Source organism: Dromiciops gliroides, chromosome 2, assembly GCF_019393635.1.
Source record: "Dromiciops gliroides isolate mDroGli1 chromosome 2, mDroGli1.pri, whole genome shotgun sequence".
NCBI lineage: Eukaryota > Metazoa > Chordata > Mammalia > Microbiotheria > Microbiotheriidae > Dromiciops > Dromiciops gliroides.
This window is the reverse complement of record NC_057862.1, coordinates 325,902,746-325,923,237: the sequence shown is the minus strand read 5'-3', so window position 1 is coordinate 325,923,237 and position 20,492 is coordinate 325,902,746. Positions and strand designations below refer to the sequence as shown.

At 35.4% G+C, this 20,492-nt stretch overlaps 1 protein-coding gene across 2 annotated transcripts in view; it reads right to left on the bottom strand.

Annotated features, from left to right (window-relative positions):
* Positions 1-20,492, bottom strand: part of SGCD (sarcoglycan delta) — a 1,325,612-nt gene that overhangs the window by 1,092,445 nt on the left and 212,675 nt on the right. The window contains exon 2 of one of the 2 annotated variants that reach the window (XM_043990098.1): positions 2,454-2,500. The exons of the other annotated variant lie outside the window; for it this stretch is intronic. The gene's annotated coding sequence lies outside the window, so the exon portion shown is untranslated. The remainder of the gene's footprint in view (positions 1-2,453; positions 2,501-20,492) is intronic. 2 annotated transcript variants of the gene reach the window in all.

The window sequence follows — 20,492 nt, the reverse complement described above, 5'->3', positions numbered from 1 at the left end:
ACAAAAGATGGCTCTAAGAGGGTGAGAAGACCACACTGGAAAGTATAGATGACATAAAAAATTAAATACATTTATTTTTAAAAAGAAAAAGGGGTAAAATGTATATAATATTAGCTTTAGACCAAAAACATTTTGGTATAGGACTCTCTCCTCATTGGTGGAGATTAATGCCCCATCCCTGTGTGAAGGAAGAGCTAGAGTTGGTGAGAGAGCACCAGGCTCTTCAAGTCTCTTCAAGTTCTATGGTAATTCTGGACCCTTTTGGCTTCCAGCTTTGAGAGAGAAGATGGAAGATATCAAGCCTACTTCATAATTACCACAAAAATTTAACAGACAAATTAATAGAATTCTTAAGGATAGCATTGATTTTTGCTTTTAAAAATATCTGAATATTTGTAGATGCTTTTAAAGGCAAGATTTGAAGGTGTTATGACCAAGGACTTAAAGTAAACCTACTTAACTTTAGATAGCCGAATGCCTGAGAAATACTTGAATATTCCTTCAAATCAAAAGATTGATTGGTCCTTCCATTGATATAACTCATTACTTTTTTGCATGCACTTTGTGATTTTCTGTGGCCAAAAAATATTCATTACTTGGTGGTTGGTATGTTAATAATGAATCTAATACCAAAGAGACTAGCACTTACATTGGATCACAAACTTTGAATTGGAAGGAGCTTTAAAGTCAGGCTATGCGAACCCCCTCATTTTGTATATGAGAAAATTGAAGTACAGGGAGGATAAGCAGTTTACCCAAAGGCACACAAGCAGTAAGTGGCAGCATCAGGATTTCAATCCAGCTCCTCTGATTCTAAATCCATTGCTCTTTTCATAATACTATTCTTAGGATAAGAAACATGCTATCCTGTTCAACTTGGGAAGTAGGCCATCACTTCCTCTCTGCTGGCATAGCCTTTGAGAAGCCAGAATTATTTATCTACTAAAATGGAGCTTTGTAAGACTTTGGTGGAGGTTAAATGAGAAAGCATAGGCAAAAATCTTGCCATGCAATCCAAAGACATATTAGCTACATGGCCTTGGTCCCTTTTTGTGAATCTAAATTTCCTCATCTATAAAATAATGGAGCTACATTAGATAATCTCTAACATCCCCTTGAACACTAAAAGTCTATGATTTGATGATTTTACTTGATTAAAAGATCTCTCAATGATTGCTGAGGATCTCAAGTGTTAAAGGTCACAGGCAATGAGGAAATCAGGCAGAAGTATGATTACTAGAAGTTATAAATAATTTAAACTGGCACGATTTTCCAGTCATTGTAACATCATAGATGATGCCACTGTACTTAATTCTTGAAGACAATTGACTTTAACATATGTCTCGTAACAAGTAAGTATGGGAAATTAGGATGCATGGAAAGAAAAATGACTAAAATGTATAAAATGGGACATTTTAATATATCAGAAGTCTGTGCTTTTTAAGTTACATATATACTCAAAGTCATCCCCTTTAACTTTTCTACTAAATGATACTTTGAATTAATATTTATACATTATGTCTAAAAATAGTCTGGCCAGCTAATTTCCACAATAGGGAAGGACAATTAGAAAATATATTCTGTTTATATTTCCCTTGTTAAAGAATTTAAAATTATGCTTTATGCTCTGATTAGAGGAATTTCCACAAGAAAAGGGTGATGAAGCTTGATAGCTGATGTGAAATGCATATTAGCATAAGAAACTACAATCCAGTGTAAATAAATTCAATCCAACCAGCTTCTTTTATCTAGTTATTCCATCCTGAAAAGGACCTTACAGACTATCCAGTCTAATTCCTTTATTTTACATTGGAGGAAATAGAGAGGCATTGAGGCCAGGCACCTTGCCTCACACATATCAGCCAGGTAGGAAGCGGCAGAGCAAGAATTTGAAGCCAACTCCTCTGATTCTAAATTCAGAATTCTTTCCATGGAATCAATAGATAAAACAGTAGACTAAAAAACAGGAGGAAAGAAAATTCACCTTCCTATGTAGAAACTGGGCCCTGCAAAGGATATTTTCCCATCTGCTTCCCTCTTTCTCTTTCAAAAAAACTACATTTTTTCTTGATCTTGATAAAGGTAGAGGGATAAATTATTACTCTCTCTTTCCTCTTCCAGCTCATTGAAATTAATATGCACTACACTGGAATTTCCAGGCTTCATAGTGAAATGGAAACCATGGTTTCTTGATCATGATTTTAAAGAGGCATATAAAGAGAAAAACAGGAGGTGAGACAAATGTTGTTCAGAACATGAAGGCCCAGAGTATTGCTGATCATATATCTTTTGAGAATAATTTCTTCCCATGATTATGTGAAAAGACACAGAAAAAAAAAACACAAAAAGTGCTACTTTTAAAAGGAAGAAAATCGTAGTTTATTTACCGAATATATTTCCCCCTAAACACATTGCAACTAGGTATTGAAGAAACCTCACCATTATAAGCTTACCTATATCCTACAGACTCTAAGGTGCATGGATTCAACATCATTCTCAGCTGAAATGGTAAAAAGAAAAAAAAATACTTTCAGCATAGTATATATCTAATTACTATAATAAAACACTATTTAGTGCCAGATATTCTATCACTAGATACACATCACTCCCACTGATTTAAGTTGCTAATGAATAAGTTGCAGGCTTTCTAAATATCATGCACAGACTTAGACAATGAAAAATATACCTGTGCTAGGAACTTTGGTTGGTCACTATCATTGACATGATTGTGAGCTACTTTCAAAGCAATACACAGAGTGTTTTAATTATTTTGTGGTACAAAGGCTATAATTCAATATCTTAGGTGCATTTTCATTTAGAAGGAAATTTCAATAGATCTGTCATCTCAAAGAAGTGGGGATGCCCCACAACCCAATTTCTCTGACACTTCTGTGTTACTCTTGTACATAGTCATGTACCACCAGGGCATTTTCCACTGGGAGTCCACTTGACAATATTAGTTATCTTCCTGTCAGTGCTACAAGATAACCAACGTGGCACAAAGACAATCCATTGTTTTTCACACTAAATACAAGATCCACTTCCTCTTTTTCTGGTCCCATCTCTGAATTAATATCTTATATGGCTTCTTTCATACAAGTCATTTTTGGCACTATGCTGCAACCTATTTATACCCACCATATGCCTCCATTGCCTTTTTGATGACCCATAAATTTCATTCTTTGGAGACTGTGATTCCATGTTTCACAACTATATTATGTTATATAAGAGTATTGATGTTAAAAAAAAAGACAAAACAAAACTAGAAAACTTGGGATTTTTGTTTGAGAGTAGATTATTTAGGGTCATTGAAATTGTGTTTCCCAAATCCAACCAGCTGCCTTTCTCCTCTCTAGCTCTGAGCCGATCTGCCATGCCTATCTAAGAAATACATATATAGGGGGCAGTTAGGTGGCACAGTGGATAAAGCACCAGCCCTGGATTCAGGAAGTCCTGAGTTCAAATCAGGCCTCAGACACTTGACACTTACTAGGTGTGTGACCCTTGGGAAGTCATTTAACCCTCATTGCCCCGCCCCCCCCCAAAAGAAATACATATATAAATTTACTAGTAGACTAGACCAAAATTATATCCAACAATAGATCACGTCTTAACCACAGGAATATCTGAAAGGTACAAAGAATATAAAATCTCACTGTTTGACCATAAAGCAGCATCTGATTCAATAGATATGATTCAATAGATATGATTCAACATAGCCTTAAAAACTATTATCCAACAAGGTATTGTCCATGTATATGTTAAGGCTATACCAAATCCCTTGATAGACACAACAGAGATGACTTTGTTCAATGAGAATCTATTAGTTTTAAGCAAAGAATAAAACAGGGAGATGAATGTTTTCTGAAGGTGTTTGCCACTGTCATGGGGGAGAGTTCAAATGACAGAGAGACTCCCTATATATGATACCATCCTCTAGATATTTCTGTTTGCATATGACATTTAGTGCACCAAGCCTGGAAACATTGTAGAGCCTCCTGAATAAAATTCAAAACTATTTCAAAGATTTTGACTTAGCAATTGATGCAGAAATGAATACTGAATATTGTCTGGGTTATACTATGTAGTTTTGGTGATGGATAAGTTTGTTTATTTGATTTCATGAGGTTTTTACGAAATTAAAAAAAACCCTTATTTACTCTAAATAGTATTCCTGTCTCCCCAAAGTACTATGGAGTCATATTCCAAATTCTGGACTAGCAAGCAAAAAACTAAAATTTAAGTTCCATTGGGGCCATACAAAACTTTAGGTAAGTTCCTTGATATCTTTGGGACTTCATTATGTCATCTAAAATTAAGATACTGAATTAAAATGATCTATAAAATCTTTTCTACTTCTAAGATTCATTAAATCTACAAGGTTCATGAGCCCCCTCAGGAGACGGCACATAACAGGTATTCAAATAAATATATGTCAACTCATTGGTTGGCTTCTTTTTTTAATATTGTACATTGAAGGCTGCCATTTATTATAATTTATGTTTATGTATAAGACATTTCTAAGGAAATATTTAAGCTTCATCAAAAACACTTAAAAAACAAAATAAAAATACAAAATACAGCTGCAATATTTATGTTCTTAAAAAACTTAAAATCTATCTTTAGTAAATTATTTTGTTTGCCATTAGACTAGCAATCCAGTAATATAGTATCATTTTAATACCTCTAGTAAACTTATAGACCTAAGGGCCATGAATCTGAAAGGGTATTTCCATGCAAATTCAAGTTATCACAGATGGCATGAAACATTGAACATGAATGGAAGCTAGATTTAAGATGAGGAAGTTGCTAACATGGCTGTTTAGAAAATTGAAAAGCAAATATGTGTGTATATATACTTATGTATATCTATATATGCATATACATATGAATAAAATAAGTATGTTTATAAGCAGATATATGTGCAGATGTATATATGTGTCTTTAAATTTTGTTCAGATTTCTCCCCCCAATCCTATAAAAAAAAATCGGCCTTGTTATCCATTATATATATGGCATTTAAAATAATTATTCTTGCATATCTTTAAGCATGTTGTCACTGTAGTGTACTCCCAGGTGATGCTCTACATACTGTCATGTCCACTATGTATACTGTTAATGTGCATTTGTTTTATTTTAGTTTTAACAGTACTACATTGGTTACCTGAGATGCCAGGAAAATTGCCCTTGTTTTAAAGGGCTGATAATTATGTTTGTACCATGTACTTGCTCATATTAGATCTGCCTCAACTGATCTTTCTGAACTGAAAATAGTTTCAGACCAGGGAGGAATGTAACATGAGGCCCAAAGTTCATTATTTTGGGACTCTCATTATTGGTTAATATCAATATATCATGCCTATGTGAAGGGAAGGATTGAGTTGTTGAGAGTACAAGAGAGTAGAACTCTGGAGTTTCTATAGACTCTTCAGGTGCTTCTGTAGAGAGGAAGAGAAAGAGAAGGTAGAGGAGGAGGAGGAAGAGGAATAAGATAGAAAATTCCAACTCAATTTCAGGTTGCCAACCTCCTCAGGTAATGAGACTCTAGAAAGAAGCCAACATGAGAGGAGCTAGCAGTCTCCATCATGTTACTATCCCTAGCTTGCTATATTAGATACTTCAGGGAATTTCCCCTTGGGTAAGACCTGGGACTTTCTCTCTTGGTTGAACTGAGTTACCTTACTCCTAATGAGAAATTTTGCTCACTCTTTTTTGTGTGGTATATGTTCTACCATGTATGCTTTCTTTGATTTCTGTTTTGGTATTGACTTAGATAAATGGTATCTGTCCTGTTTTGACTCATGGCTAGTAATTGTGGGCTCATGATGGCTAAGCCAGGGATGCATAAGCTCTGTCTGGTAGGTCTAACCAATCTGGAAAGTCTTTGAATACAGGCCCAATGAAATATTATGCATTCAATGACCAGCATAGCTAAGTTGGAAAAGTTTCATCACAGGTTATCCACCAAATAGTGACTTTGGGCCATAGCAACTCATGAAAACTGTCTATGGTCTTCAAGCCTATAAAGGTCTATATATTATCTGAATTGGATCATCAAAGCAAATAGCTATGAACTTGTTTTATAAAAGCTATGCACTGTGTAGCTATGAAAGGCTTTCACTGAATTTTTAAGGTATTGTAGTCATTAACATAAGCTTTCAGGAGTACCTTCATGGCACAGTGGATAAAGCACTGGCTCTGGATTCAGGAGGACCAGAGTTAAAATCTGGCAACAAACAATTGACACTTACTAGCTGTGTAACCCTGGGAAAGTCACTTAACCCTCATTGCACTGCAAAACAAAACAAACAAAAACAACAACAAAAACAAAACAAAACATAAACTTTATCATCATGTACAAAAACCTTAAAAGGATATAGTAAAAAGACTTCCGGGTTAGAGCCAAGATGGCAGAGGAAAGGCAGTGAGCTCTCGAACTCATGACACTATCACTCCAAAAAACATCCAAATAAAGCCATAGGACAATGCCTGGAGCAGCAAAACCCACAGAAGAATGTACTGAAATTATCTGCTAACCAACAATGGCTTTGAAGCTCAGAAGGAGGGAGTTGCTGTGCTGAGACAGGAGTGGAGCTCAATCCCACAATCACCCTGACACAGATCCAGTCCCAGGAAGGCCTCACCAGAGAAGGAGACCCCCAGAGCCTCTGAATCAGCTGAAGCACCAGTGTCTTCTGGAACTAAGCTCACCGTCTAGTGAGAGGGCTGAGCCCTTGGCAGGGGGGAGACTACAGGGATCTATGCTGGTGCTGATGCAGAACTTGGGTTTTTCACCCCTGCTGGGAACCAGGAGGTAGGCTTGAGTAGCCCACGTTGGGGAGGGGCACAGGCTCATAGGAGTTGACAATCATAACACACAAAGCTCGTTGATTAGCAAGTTGTTCTGGGGTAATGCAGTGGGCAACTGTCTTGTGTCTGTTGATGGGTTTTGGCTGAGATCCCCCTGGGTCCAGGGTGGAAGCTTTATCCACTGTGTCACCTAACTGCCCCTTGATGACATCTTTAAGGTTAAATTGAGGGGTGAGGGGAATGCACTGGGGGAGGGGGAAAGGCAGAGCTGAAATCCTACATGAAAGAAATAGGAAAATGCTTATGGAGTGGGGGAAGAGATGGGGGAGAAGCAGGGCCGTAAATGAATTTTACACTCATCAGAAAAGGCTCAAAGACCTTAAACTCATCAGAGCTGCCTCAAGGAGGGACTAACACACACACACACACCCAACTGGGTGGAGTAATCTATTTAATCTGGGCAGTAAATGATCCTAACACTCATCAGAATTGGCTCAAAGACCTCAATCTCATCAGAATTGGCTCAAGGAGGGGACATACACACTCAACTGGGTGGAGTGATCTATCTAAACCTACAGGAAAATAGGAGGGGAAGGAGATAAAGAGAGAGGCACAAAAGAAGGTAGGGTAGATTGGGAAAGGGGACAGACAGAAGAAAATCCCTTTTGAAGAGTGATAGGATGAAAGAAGATGGATAGAAGAATCAATATCATGGGGAAGGGAACAGGATGGAAGGGAAACAGTTAACAATAGCAATCATGAAAAAGAGAAAAGGGGGGAAAATTGTACAAAAAATATTTATAGCAACTCTTTGTGGTGGCTAAGAATTGAGAACCAAAGGAATGTTCATCAATTGAGGATTGACAGTATATGTGGCATATGATTGTGGTGAAATGGTCTTGTGCTATAGGAAATGACAATGAACTGATGTATAGTGAAGTGAGCAGAGCTGGGAGGACATTGTGCATAGTGACAGCAGTATTGTTCAATGAGCAATGACTTAACTGCTCTCAGCAATGCAATGATCCAAGACAATCCCAAGGGAATAATGACAAAGCTTACTATCCACCACCATAGAAAGAACTGATAAAAAGAGCACTTGTGGATTGTACTTCTATAATCTGGTTGCTGTCTTGTGCAGGGGGGAGGAAAAGGAGAAAGGGAGGGAGAAAAATTTGGAACTCTGAATCATATGAAAATGAAGGTTGAAAACTACCCTTACATGTAACTGGAGAAAATAAAATAAATATTTGTTGCTTAAAAAACAATGTATATAGTAAGGAAGACATGGAGGAAAGGAGAAGACCTCAAGGCTATATTATAAAGCAACAGTCATCAACACCATTTGATAATGGTATCAATGGAACAGACTAGAAAAGGAGATACATAAAAATGTAACTCAACAACTCAGTGTTCAATAAACCAGAAAATACAAATTACTTGATAAAGAACTAGCTATTGAATTAAAAAAGACTCCTAGGAAAACTGAAAAAGTAGCCTGGTAGAAATTAGGCATGGACCAAAACCTTATGGCATATGCCACAATAAATTCTAAATGGATGCACAACATTTGTATTTAAGAACATACCTTTAAAAAAATTAGAAGCAGATTATTTACCTTTGGGAGCTAAGGCATTGGTGATACATTCTTTTTAAAAAAATAAATTTTAAATTTTATGTAACTTCATAGTCCTTTACTAGGATGGCTGAGAGACTACATTTGATTTTTTCTTTAAATTTAACCTTTTATTTTCATTCCATATTCTTTCCCTCCCACCTGCCCATCCCCCATCCATTGAGAAGGGAATGAGTACGATGCTCATTATATATATGAAGTCATGCCAAACATGTTTCTGTATTACCTACATTATAGGTAGGGAAAAGCAAAAATAAAGAAAGGGAAAGATATATGCTTCAATTTGCACTCTGAGTCCATCAGTTCTTTAGGGATAGAGAGCATTTTACATCATAAGTCCTTTGGAGTTGTGGTGGATCATTGTATTAATCAGTTACTAAGTCTTTCACAGGTGATTATTTTTTATAATACATCTGTTATTGTGTATATAATTTTTTCTGATTCTGCTCACTTCACTTTGTATCAGTTCATATAAGTATTCCCAGGTATTGTTTTTTTCTGAACACATCTTCTTCATAATTTATTACAACACAATAGTATTCCATTACATTCATATGTCACAATTTGTTCAACCATTCCCCTATTGATGATCCTCCCCTTAGTTTCCAAGTTAGCTAAAACAAAGAATTGTTATGAATATTTTTATGTCTATATGTCCTTTCCCTTTTAAAAAATCTCCTTGAGAAACAGACCTATTAGTATTAATTCTGGTCAATGTTTATGCACAGTTTTAAAGCCCTTTGGGGATACTTCCAAATTATTCTCCAAATTGGTTGGACTAGTTCACAGCTTCCTCAATCTTGCCTTAGTTTACTTATTTTTCCACCTGACCTTAAGCATTTGTCATTTTCCTTTTCTAACATCTGTCATGGATATGATGTGATATCTCATAGGTGTTTTAAAAATGTACATTTCTCTAATTATGAGTGATTTTGAGTATTTTTATATGACTATTTATTTGTTTTCTTCCTCTGAAAATTGCCTGCTCATATCCATTGACCATTAATCATCCAGAGAATGGCTTCTATTTTTATAAATTTGGCTTTAGCAGAGAAAATTGCTGCAAAAATTATTTTTTCAGTTTCTTTCTTTTTTTCTTATTTGGACTGCATTGGCTTTGGTGGGGGTGGGGACAATATGAATGAAATCCCAGATCACTATAATAGAAGTGCAGATCAAAACAACCCTTAAGACTTTACCTCAAAACCTACAAATGAGCAAAAATGACAATATTGGAGGAGCACCACAACCTAGTAGGTTTTGAATTATCACAACTATTTTGAAATCAATTTAAAATTTTGCAAGTAAAGGAAATATGTCCATACCCTTTGCCTAAAAGATTCCACTATAAGGCTTAAATCCCAAAGAAATCATTTATAAGAAGATAGTCTTCATAGGCCCTCCAATATTTATAGCAGCCCTTTTTTAGAATTGTAAAGAATTGGGGGGAAAAGTATATTTCCATCAACTGGGGAACAGCAAATCAAATTTTGGTAGTTGAATGTGAGGGAACATTACTATACTACAAGAAATAACAAATAAGATTGATATAGGCAAGCATGGAAAAATGTATACCACCTAATGCAGAATGAAGTAAGCAGAGGTAAGAAAGCAATATGTATGATAACAATACAAATGTAAATCAAAAGAACTACAAAAATGAGGTGAGTAGTACAAAATTGCAGAGTACATATAATTCCAAGAAAGAGATATGAGAAGATACCAACCCTATCCTTTTATAGAGGATTTGTTGATGCATTTAAAGAGTATTGATTAGTTTCCAGATTTTTTTCCAAATTTTTTTCTTTAAACATTTGTTGTTGTTGTTGTTATGTGGGATGGCTTGCTTAAAGGGAGAAAAAAAGTTAGGATAAATGTCAGTGATCTTAAAAACAAACTATATTAATAAGTGTTGTTTAAAAGATATATAATAATGATGATTTTATAAGCTGTATAATTGAGTATACAGTATTTCCTTCATAGAAATGGGGGTGGAACCAAGAAGGCTAAGTGAAGTCAGCATTTTTATTTAATTCTCTCAAAATACCTCTCTACAACAACCTTTTAAAATGCACCAAATTAAATTCTGAGTAAGAAAGACAACAGAAAATCCCAGTGAGGCATTTTTCCAGCCTAGCCCAACTTAGGAAAACAAAGTGGTTTGCAGAGATTGGGGTGGAGGCAGGCCAGGAGAGCAACATGATGGAAGCACTAACTGCTGTGTGCTGTGGTAATGGTGGCAACAGGAGCAGCCCAGCACCCATGTTCAGTAAGGGGACTGAAAACCTAGTAGAAAAGAGATCCCAGGAGAAGCCTATATCAGCACAGGAAGCAGAAACAGGTGCCATCTGACAAAACTGTCATCCATTATTCAGTTCCTGGTTGCCTTTCCAGGGCAGAGAAGTGTGGTCATAGTCAAAAGGGAACAGTGGTCCTACCTAGGTAAGGACCCGAGTTCAGAGAAGTGAGAAAGGAACAAGACACTTCACTGGATCACAATACTTTGAAAGTATTGAAAAATTACAGGTCCTTACTTAGCTTTTGAAGCAGCAGCAGAACATAAAAAAGAAGAATCTCATACCAGACTTACCTCACCCCACACACTCTAGTTGTGAGCAGAGGTAAACTCTAATATAAAATCCAAATTCATAAAATCTACTGAAAGAAAAGAGCAAATAGCATAAAGAACCTGACCATAAAATTTATTATGGTGAAAGGAAAACTCAAGCCACAAACTCAGAAGACAATGACTTGAAAACATTTATAATCAAAGCCTCAAAGGAAAAGAAAAAAGAAAATTGTACACAAGTTCAACAAGATTTCCTAGTAGATGTAAAGAAAGAAATTAAACCAGAACCAAAAAAAAAAAAGATTCTATAAATCAAATAAGATTGGTAGAGGAAAAATTGGGGAAAGAAATAAGAGCTATGCACGAAAATGATGGAAAAACAATTAACAGCTTGTTAAAAGAGGCATAACAAACATCTTACCCAACAAGGAAATAGGAGAGAAAGGAGCTAAGAAAAAGAGGAGTAATAAGATGGAGAAACAATATATCCTTAGAAGCATGGCAGAGTCATAATCCAAAGAGATTCATAAACAAGGATGTTCTTAAAATAGAATTAACAGGGATAAATTTAAACCTTATATATGGATTTAAAGGATCAATTTGCTAATAATAATAATAATAATAATAATGTTCTATTATTTAGAATGAGAATTAAAGGTACAGATTTATTTAGAAAGGAAATTCTGTTAAAGTTTTTTTTCTAGATTTGAAAAATAATTTAAATAAATGTGAAATAAAATAATTGAAGTGGTAAATTAAATCAAGAGGTTTTTGAAAGAATAACAAAATTGGTAAGCAGAAATTAATTATAAATAATTTTAAATGCAAAATTAGCAATGAAAAAGAAATGGTAGTTGGAGCATGAAAGTCAATACAATTCAACAACTATCTGCATTCCTCTAAGCAATGAATTTGAGAACTTGCAACTAAAGGATGAATATTTACAAATATTAAACTAATATAAAATGCCTAAATTGATAAAAATGAGAAGTGGATAGTCTAAATAGTTCAGTCTCAGAAAATGATAACTGGCATTTATACAGTGTGTCTTAGATATTTTAGTAAGTTTATAAGTTTACCCTGCATAATGCTTTAGGGTTTATAAAGTACTTTACATATATTATCTCATTTAATTCTTGCAAAAATATCATAAGGACAAAAAGAATGACTATCCTCATTTTTTTATTTCTCTCAATTTCATCTAAAATTTTTGATTTTCAAATTTTCTCCCTCCTTCATCCCTACCACATTCCCATATTAGTCAAATGGTGAAATAAAACAAAAAAAAAAAAGAAAAAGTAAATTAAAAAGTATGCTTTGATTTGCATTCAGACACCATCAGTTCTTTCTCTGTAGGTGGTTAGTATTTTTTCATCAGAAGTTCATCAAATTTGTATTGAATTATTGTATTGCTCAGAAAAGCGAAATCATTCACAGTTGATCATCATCCATTATTGCTGTTATTGTGTACAATGTTCTCTAGGTTCTATTCACTTTACTCTGCATCAGTTCAAATAAAGCATTCACGTTCTGAAATCTTGTTCCTAATTTCTTGTAGCTTAACAGTAGTCCTTCACAGTCATATAACACAAATTGTTGACACATTCGTTCCCTAATTTGTGGGCAGTCCCTTGATTTCCAATTCTTTGAGACCACAAAAAAAGCTACTTTTCATATTTTTGCATATATAGGTACTTTTCTTTTTCTTTGAAAATCTAGTAGAGGTATTGCTGGATCAAAGAATACACACAGTTTCATAGCCCTTTGGGCATGGTTCCAAATTGTTCTCCACAATGGTTGGATCATTTCACAGCTCCACCAAAGATGCACTAGTGTCCCAATTTTCCCACATCTTCAATATTTTTCATTTTTCTTTCCTGTAGTATTAGTCAATCTGATAGGTGTAAGATGGGACCTTAATTTGCATTTCTCTAATCAATATTGGTGTAGAGCACTTTTTTTTTCATTAAACATATTTCCACATTAGTCATGCTATGAGAGAAGAATCAGAACAAAAGGGGGGGGGAAGCAAAATAAAGAAGACATAACCCCTTAAAAAATAAGTGAAAATAGTATGCTTCATTCTGCATTCAGATTCCATAGATCTTTTTCTGGATGTGGAGAGTATTTTCCATCATGAGTCTTTTGCCATTCTCTTGGATCATTGTATTGCTGAGAAGAGCTAAGTCTATCACAGTTGATCATCATGTAATGGTGTTGATACTGTGCACAATGTTCTCTTGGTTCTGCTCATTTCATTCAGCATCAGTTCATGTAAGTCTTTTCAGGTTTTTCTGAAATCTGCCTTTGAGCAATTTTTCATTTGACTATTGTGATGAAATAATGGGATTTTAGCTGATACTCAAAGACCCACCTGTAGATTAATCTATACTGATTGAATCAAGTGAGAATGATTGACTCCTGATTAAGCCTACTTCAAGTTAATTGGATTGTATCAAGTTAACTGGACTGTAATCACACCTGGCTATCCCTTAAGAAGATATTGTTCTCAGAAACTAGACTGTGAACTCAACTTGAGAACACCTTCAAAGACAATGGATTTGGATGATGCCAACCAATCACCTTGAAGCAGGGTGTAAGGACCGCCTCTTTTCCAGATCTATAAAAAAGCTTCCACAAACAGCTTGCGGAAGAGTGTTCCTGATTAAAGCAGGCTCGTGGAGGAAGACTTCAGGAAGAACCCAACCAAGCTGGAACTCTAGGCTAGACAGGAGCTGAAGCTTCTGATTTAAGGTGACCACAATTTAGATTTTAAACATCACACTGCTAAGGACTAGCACTTCTCTCTGACCTGAAATTGTGACCCAAAACTGCTCATGGTCAATAGAGTTACCAATGAGCACCAACTTCACACAGTGCCAACAAAGTGTCCTTTGTAATACCTTTCTGACCCCTTGTATGATTTCCCTACCATCTCTGTAGAGAATATATGTACAACAGGAGGAGAGACAGGTACATGTAAGTCTATAGTTTGCTTATGATGGCAAATATATAGACCACAATTTCTGGACACAGTCCAGTTTCTTCCTCTCTCCCTTCTAAAAGTTTTCTTTTTCTTTCACTAAGTCTGATGGCATAGTCAGAATCCATCCACCTATGGCCTACTGGATGTCTCGAAACCATGAGATGTGGTATGATAACCTTTCCATAACATTTTCAGGTGACATAAACACATTACTAAATTTGGCTTTGATCCAGACACATGGTGGTAAGAAGTGTTATAGATTGCATAACTACCTCAACCCTCTATTATATAAAGGAGGGAATGTAATGGAATGTACTAAATTTGATCAGTGATAACGCTATGCTAAGGTTTAGTAAAAAATCCAGCAATTCAGTTAAAGAAGAAGAATCCAGCTTTCCAGACCAGAATCCAGCTTCCTCCTGATGACATCTTGCCTCTCCAAGAAGACAAGAGAACTGAGAAAAGACTTACAAAGACTTAATTATTTTTTTTTACTGTTTCATCTGGAACACCTCTTCCTAGAAGAAACAAAGGGGGGAATGTGATGAAATAATGGGATTTTAGCAGATACTCAAAGACCCACCTGGAGATTAATCTAGACTGATTGAATCAAGTGAGAGTGATTGACTGCTGATTAAGCCTACTTCAAGTTAATTGGATTGTAATCACACCTGGCTATCCCTTAAGAAGGTATTGTTCTCAGAACCTAGACTGTGAACTCAACTTGAGAACACCTTCAAAGACAATGGATTTGGATGATGCCAACCAATTACCTTGAAGCAGGGTGTAAGGACCGCCTCTGTTCCAGATCTATAAAAAAGCTTCCACAAACAGCTTGCGGAAGGGTGTTCCTGATTAAAGCAGGCTCATGGGGGAGGACTTCAGGAAGAACCCAACCAGGCTGGAACTCTAGGCTAGACTGGAGCTGAAGCTTCTGATTTAAGGTGACCACAATTTAGATTTTAAACATCACACTATAGACAGCTTTGATTTTTTCTTCTGAAAACTGTCTATTCATAACTTTTGACCATTTGTCAATTGGGAAATGTCCCTATTCTTATAGATTTGACTCAGTTCTCTTTATATTTGACAAGTGAAGTTTTTATCCAAGAAATTTGCTGTAGTTTCCTGTTTTCCTTTTAATTTTGGTTGTATTCATTTTTTTGTATTAAATTTGACATAATTAAAATTATCCATTTTATACCCAGTAATGCACTTTCTCTCTTGTTTGGTCATAAGCTCTTCATTTATCCATAGCTCTGACAGGTAAAATGTTCCATTCTCCTTTAATTTGTTTATGATATCATCCTTTATATCTAAATTCTGTACCCATTTTGACTATATCTTCCTATACAGTGCAAGTTGCTGCTCTATACCCAATTTCTGCCAAACTGCTTTCCAGTTTTCCCAGCAATTTTTGCAAAATAGTGATTTCTCATCCCAAATGTTTGAATCTTTGCATTCATCAACCACTAGATTACTATGGGCATGTACTAATGTGGATCTCAGCTATTCTGCTGATCCAACACTATTTCTTAAGATAGTACCAGATTATTTTGACAATTTACCACTTTGTAATATAGTTTGGCATTGCTAGGGTACCCCCTTCTCATATTATCATTGAATCCCTTGATATTCTTTATTTTTTGTTCTTCCAGATTGATTTTATTATTATATTAGCTCCATAAAATAAGTTTTTGGCAGATTGATTGTTACAGCACTGAATAAATAAATTAATTTAGGTAGAATTGTCATTTTTATTATATTGACTTGGCCTAACCATGAACAATTAATATTTTACCCAATTGTTTAAATCTGACTTTATTTGTATTATATATTGTCACTTCACAATTCAATTTGAGACATTATTTTAAAGATATTTGGAGGAGAATTTAAGAAAGGTCAGGTGAATTCCTGTCTACTATGCCACCTTGGTTCTGCCCCGTCCCTTCATACCCTAGTATTTCCATTTTAAATATGAAGAAACTACAGATGAGAGCAATTAAGTGACTTGAGATAAGTCATGAAAAGTAATATACCAGAGGAAGGATTTTAAGCCTTATTGTTCCTTTATACTATCTAATTCTCTCTTACAATTGCACCATGATGCTATTTTTGAGCTACTGCACACAAAACACCACAAAGATTTATAAGAGATTCTTTGCAAATACTTAAAGAATCAATAATTAAAAAAAAATTCTTACACTATTTCTAACGTTTTAAATTTAATAAACTTTGAAACTGTTAAGGCTACAAAATAAAATTATAGGTCACTATAATTAATAAATGTTGATGTTAAAATATATAGCAACACCAATACAGTTGATGGAGATACAGTAACAGTACAACCAATCTGTCTTTAGACCTTTGATCATTTAAAAGAATTTATTAATTTTATTTATTTTTTCTAATTGCAGTAAGATCAGGGGTGAAACAAGGATGTCCATTAGCACTACTATTATCCAGTATTATTCCAGAAATATTATATTTAGCAATAAGAAAAGAAAAAGAAGTTAAAGGAATTAGAATGGCAAGTAGGAAACAAAACTATCACTCCACAGATGATAAGGTGGTATACTTAGAGAATGAAAAAGAATCAACTAAAAACTACTTTAAATAATTAACAACTTTAGTAAAGTTGGAGGATATAAAATAAAGCCACATAAATCATCAGCCTTTCTACATCTGACCAAAAAAAACTCAGCAACAAAAGATAGAGAAATCCCATTAAAAAAAACATATAAAATATTTGGGGACTATATGAACAGTTACAAAACATTTTTCACACAAATGATATTAATTCTAAACAATTGAAAAAATATCAATTGCTCGTGGATAGGCTGAGCTAATATAACAAAAATGAAAATTCTACCTAAATTCATTTACTTATTCATTTTCATACTGATAAAAGTATCAAAAATTATTTTATAGAGCTAGAAAAAAATAATAACAGAATTTATCTTGAAGAACAAAAAGTCAAGAATATCAAGGAAATTAATGAAAAAATGCAAAGGAAGGTGGCCAGATCTAAAACTATGTAACAAAGTGGCAATCAACAATTTTTTTTCTTATTGGCTAAGAAATAGAGTGGTGGATCAGTGGAACAGGTTAGGCACACAAGACACAGTAGTAAATGCCTATAGCAAGCTATTGTTTGATAAACACAAAGACCCCTGCTTCTGGCATAAGAACTTACTATTTGACAAAAGCTGTTGGTAAAATTGGAACATAGTATGGCAGAAACTACGCATAGACCAACATCTTACACGGTATATAAAAATAAGGTTAAAATGGGTACATAATTTAGACATAAAGGGTGATACCATAACAAATTAGGAGAAGAAGGAATAGTTTACCTCCCAGATCTATGGAAAGGGGAAGAATTTGACCAATCAGGAGATGAATAACATTATAAAATGCTAATCCAATGTTGGTAGAGTTGTGAAAAGATCCAACCATTCTGAAGAGGAATTTGGAACTGTGTCCAAAGGGCTATAGAATTGTATGCCCTTTGATACAGCAATACCATTGTTAAGTTTATATCCCAAAGACATACCCAAAAAGAGAGAAAAAAACCTATTTGTGGTGGCTGAGAATTGGAAATCAAAGGAATGTCCATCAATTGGGTAATGGCTAAACAAGTTGTGGTATATGATGGTGATGGAATATTATTGTTCTGTAAGAAATGACAAGCAAGATGATTTCAGAAAGGCCTGGAAAGACTTGTATGAACTGATTGATGTATGATGTAAGTGAGCAGAACCAAGAGAACATTGCACATAGAGAGAAAGCAATATTGTTTGATCAAGAACTATGAAAACCTTGATGATTCTCAACAATACAATGATCCAAGACAATCCCAAAGGACTATTGACATACTATCCATCTTGTGGAAATTTATTTTGATTTGGGGACCCTACATTTGGGCTGAGATTGGAAAGCCTTAGGCCCTCAGGGTCTCTTCTGTGTGGGAGGAGCTGGTGCCCCTCCCCCCCCTGCTTCAGCTGAGCCAAAAAGCGCCATGGGCTGTACAAGACACCAGGTCAGACAGCTGGGGGGAAAAAGCCCCCAACTCCCTCCGACCTGAGCAGAGCTATCCGACAAATCCCGGATAGCCTGTGCTGAGGCACATGAAGCTGGAGCACCCCCTCCCCCACAAGCCACAGCCCTGGCTAGTGGATTAGCTTGGTCTGTGGGGGCATAGGAAGCCCTGAGATTTGAGTGGAGAAAAGAAAGATATACATAGACCTGGAGGTTAGACTCAGGGGAGCGGACAAGGATGGAGTGGTTCAGACGGATGAGACAAGGCAGAGAAGAGGTCAAGCGGCAGCTGACGAGATTAGAAAGGTTGGAGCATGGCAGACTGGAGATGGGGCTACAAAGATGCAGGAGAAGACGAGAAGGACTAGGAGCAGGGAAAAGAGAGTCCAAAGGGCAGATTGATGGAGCAGACAGACAGAAGGTCCATGAGAGAGAAACCCAGGGGTTCAACGGTGGCAGTAAGGAGAGGAAAGTTAGAAGCAGGGGGATTTACAAAGTGAAAGGGACACAGAGTTAGAATAAAGGACCTGAATACCCTGAGGTGAGAGGGGGCTAAGGCCCTTATTGTATTAAAAAAGTTCGAGGCACAGCAGGTGGGAAAGAGACGCAGTGGAAAGAGATGCACCGCAATGCAGTCAGGTTGTACATTTTATTTCCCTGTATTCTTAATTTCCAGTAGTATCTCATAAATAAACTCTGCTTTGATTATTTGGTTAAAAGGCTTCTTAATATTTTGCTTATCAATTTGGGAGCAGTGTGGTGGAACTTTATAAATGGCCCACATTAAATTAACAACAGTCAGATAGCCAGTTAGTCAACAGTCCCCAGATTAGTCCTCCAGTCAGATTAGCCCCCCAAATCAGGCCCAGTCAATTCAAAATATTTTTATATTTTAATGGCGACTGCGGCAGGACTTATGGCCCAATTATAATTTCTCTAAACCTATAATTTTTCATATAATTATAATTTTTCATAAGTCCAATTATATAATTTTCCAAGATTAGATATACTTACTAATAATTAATTTTTTTCAACCTCCAAAGAAAGAACTTATATTAATGGAACACAGATTAAAGCATGCTATTTTCACTTTCTTTCATTTTTTTCTTTTATTTAAATTTTATTATACAAAGTGACTAATATGGTAATGTTTTATGTAATCATACATGTATTATCTATATCTGATTGCTTACTGCCTCAGGGAAGGGGAAGGGGAGGGGAGGGAGGTAATGAGGGATGAAATTTGGAGCCCAAATCTGCAAATAAGAATGTTTATTACTGTAACAACAAACAAATAAAATACAGAATGCATCATTTCGATTGCATTAAATGAAACGGTTTTACATAAACAAAATCAATGCAACCAAGATTAGAAGGAAAGCAGAAAGTTGGAAAACAATTCTTACAGCCAGTGTTTCTGATAAGGGCCTCATTTATCAAATATATAGAGAACTAAATCAAATTTATTAGAATAGAAATAATTCCCCAAATGAGAAATGGCCAAATGATACGAGCAGGGAGTTTTCAGATAAAGAAATTAAAGCTATCTATAGTTATATGGAAAAAATGTTCTCAATCGCTTTTGATTAGAGAAATGTAAATTAAAACAACTCTGAGGTACTACCTCACACCCATTAGATTGACTAATATAATAAAAAAGGAAATTATAATTGTTGGAGAAGATGTGGGAAAACTGGAACACTAATGCATTTTTGCTGGAGTGGTGAACTGATCCAACCATTCTGGAGCACAATTTGGAACTATGCCTCAAGGGCTATAAAACTGTGCATACACTTTGACACAGAAATCTCCTACTAGTTCTACATCCCCAAGAAATCATAAACAAGGGGAAAGGACCCACATGTACTAAAATATTTACAATACCTATTTTTGTGATGGCAAAAAATTGTAAATTGAGGGGTTGCTCATCTATTAGGGAATGGCTGAACAAGTTTTGGTATATGAATGTAATAGAATACTATTGTGTTATAAGAAATGATGAGCAAATTGATTTCAGAAAAAAATGATTATGGAAAACATTACCACAAATATTTACATGAACCGATGCTGAGTGAAGTGAGCAGAACAAGGAGAACATCACACAGTAACAGTAACATTGTATGGTGATCAACTGTGATAGACTTAGCTCTTCTCAAAAATACAATAATCCAGGACAATTCTAAAAGACTCATGATGGAAAATGCTCTCCACAGTCAGAAAAAGCATTATGGAGTCTGAATGCAAATTGAAGCATAGTTTTTTCACTTTGGTCATTTTTGTTGTTTTTTTCCCTTTTGTTTTGATTATTCATTCACAAAATGACTAATGTGGAAATGTTTAACATAATTGTACATGTATGACCTATTTCAGATTGCTTGAAGTCTTCGGGAGGGGAAGGAAAAGGAGGGAAAAAAATTTGGAACCCAAATCTTACAAAAATAAATGGTGAA